Source organism: Rhinopithecus roxellana, chromosome 17 (genome assembly GCF_007565055.1).
Source record: "Rhinopithecus roxellana isolate Shanxi Qingling chromosome 17, ASM756505v1, whole genome shotgun sequence".
Taxonomy (NCBI): Eukaryota; Metazoa; Chordata; class Mammalia; order Primates; family Cercopithecidae; genus Rhinopithecus; species Rhinopithecus roxellana.
In genome coordinates this window covers 40,866,333-40,876,694 of record NC_044565.1, presented here as the reverse complement: position 1 = coordinate 40,876,694, position 10,362 = coordinate 40,866,333, and the positions used below count along the sequence as shown (strand labels likewise).

Here is a 10,362-nt window from a genome sequence, read left to right as displayed (position 1 = left end):
CAGTTCTCCTTTCCAATCTACTAATATTCTAATCCTTTCTGATCCAGAGTTTGTCTCAGCTATTGACTTCTCTTTCAAGAACTGTATTTTTATTTCCATTTGTTTTCCTTATATGGATAGTATCCTTGAATTTTTCCTTTTGAGAATGTGACATTGAAGTCGAGAAAGTAGAAGCCATGGGAACCGGCAGGTCTGGAGTATTCCTGGCAGAGAGGATACCTTTAGGACTGTCTACTCCTTTACCAGCATTTACTTTCAACGTGACCTATAAGCACAGCTTGATTCGCCAGCACGTTGACCAAAGCTAGAGGCTTCTGGTGCTCTATCCACGCACTCATCACCTAGGTTCAGAGTTGTGAGTAATGTGATCCACGGACCCTCCGAGTAGCTGACTGGGTCTTGGTCTCATTAAATGAGCATATACTAACCGATAGAATCTCTACCTCTATTAGGCCAATTCCACCATATTGTATCCCAGAGATAAACACAGCGTAAGCTGACTGAGCAAGACTGCATGGTTTTAGCTGGAATGAACAACAAAAGACAAATTTTTATATTTACTTATTATTGTTCCTTTTTTAAATTAACCTATAAATGTCCACATGTTCCAGCACCATTTGTTTTGTTGTTGCTGTTTTTTTTTTTTTTTTTTTTTTTTTGAGACGGAGTCTTGCTCTGTCGCCCGGGCTGGAGTGCAGTGGCCGGATCTCAGGTCACTGCAAGCTCTGCCTCCCAGGTTTACGCCATTCTCCTGCCTCAGCCTCCCGAGTAGCTGGGACTACAGGCGCCCACCACCTTGCCCGGCTAGTTTTTTGTATTTTTAGTAGAGACGGGGTTTCACAGTATTAGCCAGGATGGTCTCTATCTCCTGACTTCATGATCCGCCCGTCTCGGCCTCCCAAAGTGCTGGGATTACAGGCTTGAGCCACCACGCCCGGCCTTGTTTTGTTTTTAACAGATAGGGTCCCATGATGTTGCCCAGGCTAGTCTGGAACTCTTGGGCTCAGATGACCCTCCCACCTCAGCCTACCAAGTAGCTGGGACTATAGCGGCACACCACCACACCTGGCTTAAATTTTATTTTTAGTGTCAAATATGCACTTTATGGAAACCAATAAAATAATTCTATACATATAAACAAAACAGTTAAATATCACTTAGCATGATCTTGATTGTATATAAAAGTGCAAACTTGCTCATTAAAATCACATGGCAGTGCTCACAAAGGTATTATATGGATGATCTGGATGCTCCAAACTGTACTAATGTTGATTTTGGGGGGTTTGTTTTGTTTTGTTTTGAGGCAGCGTCTTGCTCTATCACCCAGGTTGGAGTGCAGTGGCATTATCATAGCTCAGCTGCAGCCTTGAACTCTTGGGCTCAAACAATCCTCTCATCTCAGCCACCCAAGTAGCTGGGGCTACAAGGGCACGCCACCACAACCTGCTAAATAATTTCTTTTTTTAGAATATTTAATTTGCAACCAAAAAAAGTTTAATCTTGGCTAGAATTTGAAGATACCCAGTTGTAGAATTATTGCTCCCACTCCCTGTAGATGACTGAGTAGCTGGCTGAGTCTTGGCCTCGTTAAGTGCATGTATAGTGGCAGACAGAATCTTTACCTCCAGTTGGGTGGCAGTGGCAGTAGACAATTCTAATGTTGTTTTCCTCATGCCATGTCACGTTCAATACCAGAGTCAATCCCACTGATGCCTCTTCTCTCCCTCTTCCCTTCCTCCTTCTCAACAGTTAACATTCTTACAATTGCCCATTTTGAGCCACAGGACAGTACTATACTTTCTGACTGAGAAATTAACATATCCACATATCTTGCATTGTCTGATAAAGTGAGCTTTACTATCAGTCTGTCAGACCACTAGGGTGCTGACACACAGCACAGGTAGGTAAGGCGATTCTCTTGGCACGACCACACAGTTTGCCTACACATAGCACAATGAGCCCACTGGCTATATGCATGCCATCCACCAACCTTGAAGTTATGCTGAACGTTTTTCTTTTATAAACTTAATAGTGTTACTCTGTCTAGCATTCATCATCCTCATTTCTCACAGTGCTTCTAAATTAAGAAACATTTAGATAAAAAGAGGCTGACTAATCTACATTGAGCTTTAAATTTTTAACTCATTTCTGAAATTCCCTGACAAAGTAAAACAATGTTAAGTTTTTCACATTGCAGAAAAACTCTCATACTTTGGGGCTTGGCTAATTCTAGTCAGTCTCTTTTTGGATGAAGTAGTTCAAGCACAGAAGCTGTCTTCATGAAAAGAGAAAACTCTCTCCAGTTCCTCCTTAGAAAGAGGTCAGTGCCTTGATGATGTTCTCTTCAAGAGAATAATGTCCTATGTTTTTCAACAAAGAACCTGCTGTTTCCAATTCAATAACCTGTCTAAATTCACTACCAAATGCTGGTACAGAAAGAATGTTTAGTACAAAAGAAATCTATGGTCTTAGAAACCAACAGATCAAATCAGTTAATATGAAATCAAATTCAAGTTTTTAAAAAATATTTCTTCCATTTAGAAGCAAAGTATGTGTACAGATAATTTCAACAAAATTAATTTTTAAGTGAATACAGGCTGGGCGCAGTGGCTCATGCTTGTAATCCCAGCACTTCGGCAAGCCGAGGCAGGTGGATCATTTGAGGCCAGGAGTTCAAGACCAGCCACTGCCAACATGGCGAAACCCCATCACTACTAAAAATACAAAAATAAGCCGGGTGTGGTGATGTGCGACGGTAGTCCCAGCTACTCGGGAGACCGAGGCAGGAGAATCAATCACTTGAGCCTGGGAGGCAGAGGTTACAGTGAGCAGAGATCGTGCCACTGCACTCCAACCTGGGCGCCAGAGTAAGACTTCATCTCAAATAAATAAATAAATAAACACAGTCTGTTAAGATGGGATGAAAGTTATCATAACTGAACTTCCCATGGCTTCTGAGGTTTCCCATGGCCTTCAAGAACTGGTGTGATCTGGCCCTTGGGGTGTCTTCCAGCCACAACCCAAGCCTTATGCGATTTGCTAATTTCGTTTTCCAGGTATGTCAGCCTTCCCTCAGCTCCTAGATGAACTGTTCCTACCACAGGTCCTTTGCATTTATTGCTTTCCCTGCCTGGAATATTCTTCTGCCTCTCCTCATTTAAAGGTCACCTCTTTTAAGAAACCTTCCCCGAGCGCCCTCCGCAAATAGGTCAGCCTTCTTAGTCCCTGTCACCACACTCTGCCTATTTCCTGCCATAACATTAATCAGAGCCTTACTTTCTTATTGACTGGTTATTTATTATCTGTTCCCCACACGAGAATGCAAACACCATGAGGACAGGAATCTGATTTGTTTTGCTCTCCTAGACTTTATGTGCCTGGTGCAGAAGTCTACCAGCCAACGACGTCTTCCTGATACAGCTGCCTCCGATTTGGAAAAAAATCATTAATTTGATTCAAACAGTAAAGCCAAGACACTTCAATGGAGTTCATGCAGAATTATCCACATAACAGAATTTAGGATATTCCCTAAAAGCCACAAACCCTAGCTAGTCTCGAGGTTTGAAATTTTGAGTTCAATTCTGAAATATTTGTGTTATGGTTAATTCTGCACAATGGCCACTAGAGGGGGCCATGGCCAAATTATATACTCTGAAATTTAAGCTTTTTCAGAGATAATTTTTTGAAGTTCTGCAGCCCAACCCTACTTCCAGCGTCCCTGACAGATGTCCATCCCACTTCTTTAAAAACAAACAATATATGATGAAGTCATTACCTCGTGGGACAGACTATTCTTCAGCAGGGCAGCACCGTTACTTAGAAAGTCCTCTTTGTCCTTGACCTATCTGTAACTGCCCCTCCTTGTCCAAAACCATTAAGACAGCAACACTAGGCCAGGAGCAGTGGCTCATGCCTGTAGTCCCAGCACTTTGGGAGGCCAAGGTGGGTGGATCACTGGAGGCCAGGTGTTGGAGCCCAGCCTGGCCAACATGGCAAAACCCCGTCTCTACTAAAAATACAAAAAAAAATTAGCCAGGTGTATTGACCCGAGCCTATGGCCACAGCTACTTGGGAGGCTGAGGCACAAGAATCGCTTCAGCCTGGGAGATGGAGGTTGCAGTGAGCCGAGATCTCGTCACTGCACTACAGCCTGTGGGACAGAGGGAGACTGTCTCAAAAATAAAAATAAAAGAAATCATCACTTAGAAGCAGATCTTAAAATGAGGGGGGAAAAGCCAGGCACAGTGGCTCACACTTGTAATCCCAACACTTTGGAAGACTGAGGTGGGCAGATCACTTGAGGCCAGGAGTTCGAGACCAGCCTGGCCAACGTGGTGAAACTCCATCTCTACTAAAAATACACAAATTCCCAGGCGCCTGTAATCTCAGCTACACAGGAGGTTGAGGCAGGAGAATTGCTTGAACCTGGAGGCAGTGGTTGTAGTGAGCCAAGATTGCACCACTGCACTCCAACCTGGGCGATAGAATGAGACTTCGTATCAAAAAAAGGAAAAGAAAAGAAGAGAAAAAAGAAAATAAATCAATGCTACTTTGGGCTCTAGGCTGAGCCATATTGTCTAGAATATCATTTAGAGTCTTGGCCAGTCTATGCTGGCATGCCTCCCACCCTTCCCATCCTCAGCCACTGCTCCAGATGGAAGGCCCCTGTGTTTTCTCTCCATTGACCCACTGGCCCACTGCTTGCACAGTAAGCCTACCCCCAACATTGTCGGCACCCCCCCTACACAGGAAAATGCTTCATTTCTTGCCATGACTGAAAGCTGGCTGTCCTGAAGAAGGTCTGGCTCCCCTGCCTTTGTCTCCAGGAAAGGTGGCAGGTTCTCCCAAGGCCCCAACATCTTAAGCAGGATTGGCATTTGCCCAGCTGCCAGCATTGCTCTCAAGGCATCACTTCTGCTGGGAGATTTGTGTCATTCTGCTGCTCTACTGCCCCTTGTTTATCTACTGGTCAAGCCAGCATAGAAGACTTTGGGCTCTCATGTCGATCCAGTACTACCCTGTTCTGTGCGAATAACTTGTGCATTCCCCTCACTCCATCACTGAGCCCACACCTGGGATCTCACATTGGCCTTCACATGGGCCCTAGTAATTGTCCCTCCAGTTTACTCAGTCCCCACTCCCCATACTATCTCCTGCCTCTCACTAAGCTTCCACTACATTTGCTCCTCACAGCTCAGTCCCCACTCCCCATACTATCTCCTGCCTCTCACTAAGCTTCCACTACATTTGCTCCTCACAGCTCAGCCTTCCACTTCTTTTCCTATCCAACCTACATTCCCACTACTATTTTTCTGTCCTCCTTAATATCCTTATCCACTTATCTTTCCTTCCCATTACCCAGTGTCAAAACCCCAACTGTATAAATCCAACCATTGTTGGATTGCCCCTTTTTGTTGCTCCTACACTAAACACTGCTAGTGAAGATAACAACAGCAAATATTTATTGATAGTTATTTCAGGAGAGAGCACTGTTATTATCAGTAGATGATGAATGAGAAAAACAAGGTCCTGAGGGAATTAGTAAATCACCCTAGGTTACACAGGGAGTAAGCCACACAATCTGGCTTAATCAAATGTATTTAAAACATGTAAAGGCATGGTGGCCCACACCTGTAATTCCAGAACTTTGGGAGGCCAAAGTGGGCAGATCACTTGAGGCCAGGAGTTCGAGACCAGCCTGGCCAACGTGGCAAAACCCCATCACTACTGAAAATTCAAAAATTAGCCAGGCATGGTAGCATGCACCTGTAATCCCAGCTACACGGAAGGCTGAGGCAGGAGAGTCACTTGAAACCAGGAGGTGAAGGCTGCAGTGAGCCTGGGCAACAGAGCAAGACTCCGTCTCAAAAAAAAAAAAAGATATAGATGATGAGAACACACTTAGCAAGCTCGATCTTGGGCCGGGCGCGGTGGCTCAAGCCTGTAATCCCAGCACTTTGGGAGGCCGAGACGGGCGGATCACGGGGTCAGGAGATCGAGACCATCCTGGCTAACACGGTGAAACCCTGTCTCTACTAAAAAATACAGAAAACTAGCCGGGCGAGGTGGCGGGTGCCTGTAGTCCCAGCTACTCGGGAGGCTGAGGCAGGAGAATGGCGTAAACCCGGGAGGCGGAGCTTGCAGTGAGCTGAGATCCGGCCACTGCACTCCAGCCTGGGCGACAGAGCAAAACTCCGTCTCAAAAAAAAAAAAAAAAAAAAAAAAAAAGCAAGCTCGATCTAGTGGACAAATATAGAACACCATCTCCAATAAGTAGACAAGCACACACGCATTTACAAAGATTGGCAATGAACGAGGTAAGTAGTACTCAAAATTTCTGGTCTCTGAACCCCTTAACAAATATTATATTTATAAATTGTATTTACACACTTAAAATTACTTAGGACTCAATGAGCTGTGTTTATTTGGGTTATAGTTACCAAGATTTATTAAATTAGAAATTAAACTGAAAGATATTTTATCTATGAACATATTAAATAAATTTTAAAATAACAATAGGCCAGATGGCTCATGTCTATAATCCCAACACTTTGGAAGGATCATTTGAAGCCAGAAGTTCAAGACCAGCCTGGGAACGTAGCAAGATGTTATCTCTACAAAAAATAAAAAATATAAAATAAAACAACAATAATTAAAAACCCATTGCATGTTCTCATAAATAAAATTTTTGTGGGGAAAAAAATGCCTTTTTAAAAAAAGGGGGGGAGGGGGAGAAAATGGCATTGTTTTACATTTTGGCAAATCTTTTTAACATCTGGCTGAATAGAAAAGAGCTGGATTCTCATAGCTTCTGCATTCTGTCTGTTGGGATGTGTTGTTTTGGTTGAAGTCCATAAAGAACACCCAGTCTCACATATGAGAGAAAGAAAAGTAGATCCCAATGCCCAACCAGGCCTTGGTTCTTCCAGGAGCTGGCCTGGCACACAACTGGCCTTCGTAGTCTCCTGCTGAACATAATGTCACAGAACACCCACATCAAACAAGTCCACCCTGTGACTGTGATGAACCAAAACAAAAACAGAACCAGGAACTTGTCTGAAATGACCAAACATCCTCCTTTTCCAGTCAATCTGAGTCACTGCTGACAGCTACAGCGTGGCTCCACTGAGCCCTTCTCTTCTCCTTTCCTGCAGCTGCTGTGGTGGAGTACCACAGACCTGATAAATTCAAACAGAATATAGCCTCTCTCAGTCCTGAAGTCTAGAAGTCCGAAGTGAAGGGATAGGTGGGGCCATGCTCCCTCTGAAGGCTCCAGGGAGAATCCTTCCCTGCTGCTTCCAGCTTCCGGTGGCTCCAGGCGTTCCTTGGTTGGACAACTTCAATCTCTGCCTCCACCTTCCCATGGCCTTCTTCTCTGTACCTGTGTCAAATCTCCCTCTGCTTTTGTCTTCCTCTAAGTAATCCAGATAATCTAGGATGATGTCATCTTGAGAATCTTAATCACATCTACAAAGATCCTTTTCCAAATAAGCTCACATTTACAGGTTCTGGGGGTTGGGATGTACACATACTTTTTGGGGGGCCACCATTCAACCCACTATACCTTCCCATAAATAAGATTTTTTAAACCTTTGCAGCCATCACCAAAGGTGGAGCAGCCAAAATGAAGTTCAATCCCTTTGTGACTTCTGACCGAAGCAAGAATTGAAAAAGACATTTCAATGCACCTTCCCACACTCGCAGAAAGATTATGTCTGCCCCTCTTTCCAAAGAGCTGAGACAAAAGTACAATGTTCGATCCAAGACCGTCCAAAACGATGATGAAGTTCAGGTTGTGCGAGGACACTATAAGGGTCAGCGAATTGGCCAAATAATCCAGGTTTACAGGAAGAAATATGTCATCTACATTGAATGGGTGCAGGGGAAAAGGCTAACAGCACAGCTGTCCCTGTGGGCATTCACCCAGCAAGGTGGTTATCACTAGGCTAAAACTGGACAAAGACCACAAAAACATCCTTGAATGGAAAGCCAAATCTCGCCAAGTAGGAAAGGAAAATGGCAAACACAAGAAAGAAACAATAGAAGATGCAGGAATAAAATAATCTTATTAAGCTTTTATTAAAACTTGAAGTGCGGCCAACCACGGTGGCTGACACCTGTAATCTCAGCACTTTGGGAAGCTGAGGCGGTGGGATCACAAGGTCAGGAGCTCAAGACCAGCCTGGCCAACATGGTGAAACCCTGTCTCTACTAAAAAACACAAAAAACTAGCCGGGCGTGGTGGCGGGCGCCTGTAATCCCAGCTACTCGGGAGGCTGAGGCAGGAGAATGGTGTAAACCCGGGAGGCAGAGCTTACAGTGAGCTGAGATCCAGCCACTGCACTCCAGCCTGGGCGACAGAGCGAGACTCTATCTCAAAAAAAAATACAAAAAAAAAATTAGCCAGACGTGGTGGTGCACGCCTGTAATCCCAGCTACTCAGGAGGCCAAGGCAGGAGAAATGCTTGAACCCGGGAGGCAGAGGTTGCAGTAAACTGAGATCATACCACTGCTCTCCAACCTGGGCAGCAGAGCGAGACTCCGTCTCAGAAAAAGAAAAAACTTGAAGTAAAAAAAGATTACGATACCCGATTATAGAATTATCCCCATTTCCTAACAATCCAATCCAAAGCAAAATCCCATTTTCTTAACTGTCCCCAAAATCACCTAACACAAGCCCAAATCTACAATCATTTTCTAAAACTATCTTACTAAGGTGCCCAACAGTTCCCTATTATGTATGTTCTCCCTCACTGCAATGATTAACAAATCCGTCTTTTCCAATTAACAGCTGTGTTCCGGGTGGTCTTTGTCTGGAAGGCATTAGGCATTGACACATAGAAGGAGGAAAGAATGGTCAGGCGCAGTGGCTCACACCTGTAATCCCAGCACTTTGGGAGGCCAGGTGTGGAGGTGCATGCCTGGCACAGTTAGAAAAAGAAGGAGTGGGCCAGGAGCAGTGGTTCACATCTATAATCCCAGTCCTTTGGAGGCTGAGGCGGGTGGATCACCTGAGGTCAGGAGTTCGAGACCATGGCCAACATGGTGAAACCCTGCCTCTATTAAAAATACAAAAATTAGCCAGGGGTGGAGGTGCACACCTGTAATCCCAGCTACTCGAGAGGCTGAGGCAGAAGAATTGCTTGAACCTGGGAGGTGGAGGTTGCAGTGAGCTGAGATCGCATCATTGTACTGCAGCCTGGGCAACAAGAGTGAAACTTCGTCTTAAAAAAAACAAACAACAACAACAAAAAGGTTATTGTGGACGTTTTTCTCTGATACTATGCCAAAATTCAACAAGTTATGATTTTTCTTTCTTTTTTTTTTTTTGTTCTTTTTTGTTTTTTTGAGACGGGGTCTCGTTCTGTTGCCCAGGCTATAGTATGGTGTTGCAACCTCGGCTCACTGCAACCTCCACCTCCTGGGTTTAAGTGATTCTCCTGCCTCAGCCTCCCAAGTAGCTGGGAATACAGGCATGCACCACCATGCCCAGCTAATTTTTGTATTTTTAGTGGAGACAGGGTTTCACCATGTTGGCCAGGATGGTCTCTATCTCCTGACCTTGTGATCCACCCGCCTCAGCCTCCTAAAGTGCTGGGATTACAGGCATGAGCCACCACTCCCAGCCAACAAGGGATGATTTCTTAAAGGTTACTTGCAATGTGGAATCTGAAACCACATCAGTAAACATTCCATACTCTATTACATTAAAATTCATGAGTCTAGGCCAGGCACAGTGGCTCACGCCTATAATCCCAGCACTCTGGGAGGCCAAGGCAGGTGGATCACTTGAGGTCAGGAGTTTGAGACCAGCCTGGCCAACATCATGAAACCTCATCTCTACTAAAAATACAAAAAACAAACAAACAAACAAACAAAAAATCAGTGTATTTTGCACTTTGGATCATTTGTCCAGGCATAATTTTGAACATCATTCCTTGGTCACTTGGGAAATATTGGTTCATTGAATTATGCAGACCTTTTGAATGTTCACACATTTCATTATACATTTTTTAACCACACTTTTTAATATCCCCACCAATCTCATCAGAAAAGTCATTATGCTTTAAAGGACGTCAAATTTACAGAAATGAACGTAAGATTTTTTTGTTTTTGTTTTTGTTTTTGTTTTTTTGAGAGGGAATCTCCAGCCTGGGCAACAAGAGTGAAATTCCATCTTCAAAAAAAGAGATGGGAGGGTGGCAATTCTAGGTGACATAGCCATTCTAAATGTGTACACAGCAACCAACAGAACTGCAAAATATGTGAAGAAAAACTGTAGAGAGAATATTAGACAGAAAATAAGGAAGGGTAGAGAGGAATGCAACACTATCATTAACCAACAGGAGTTGTCGACATGTA

The 10,362-nt window shown here is 44.1% G+C and overlaps 1 pseudogene; it reads left to right on the top strand.

Annotated features, from left to right (window-relative positions):
• The first annotated feature begins 7,624 nt into the window (after positions 1-7,624).
• Positions 7,625-8,063, top strand: LOC104673635 (annotated as a pseudogene).
• The last annotated feature ends 2,299 nt before the right edge of the window (positions 8,064-10,362 follow it).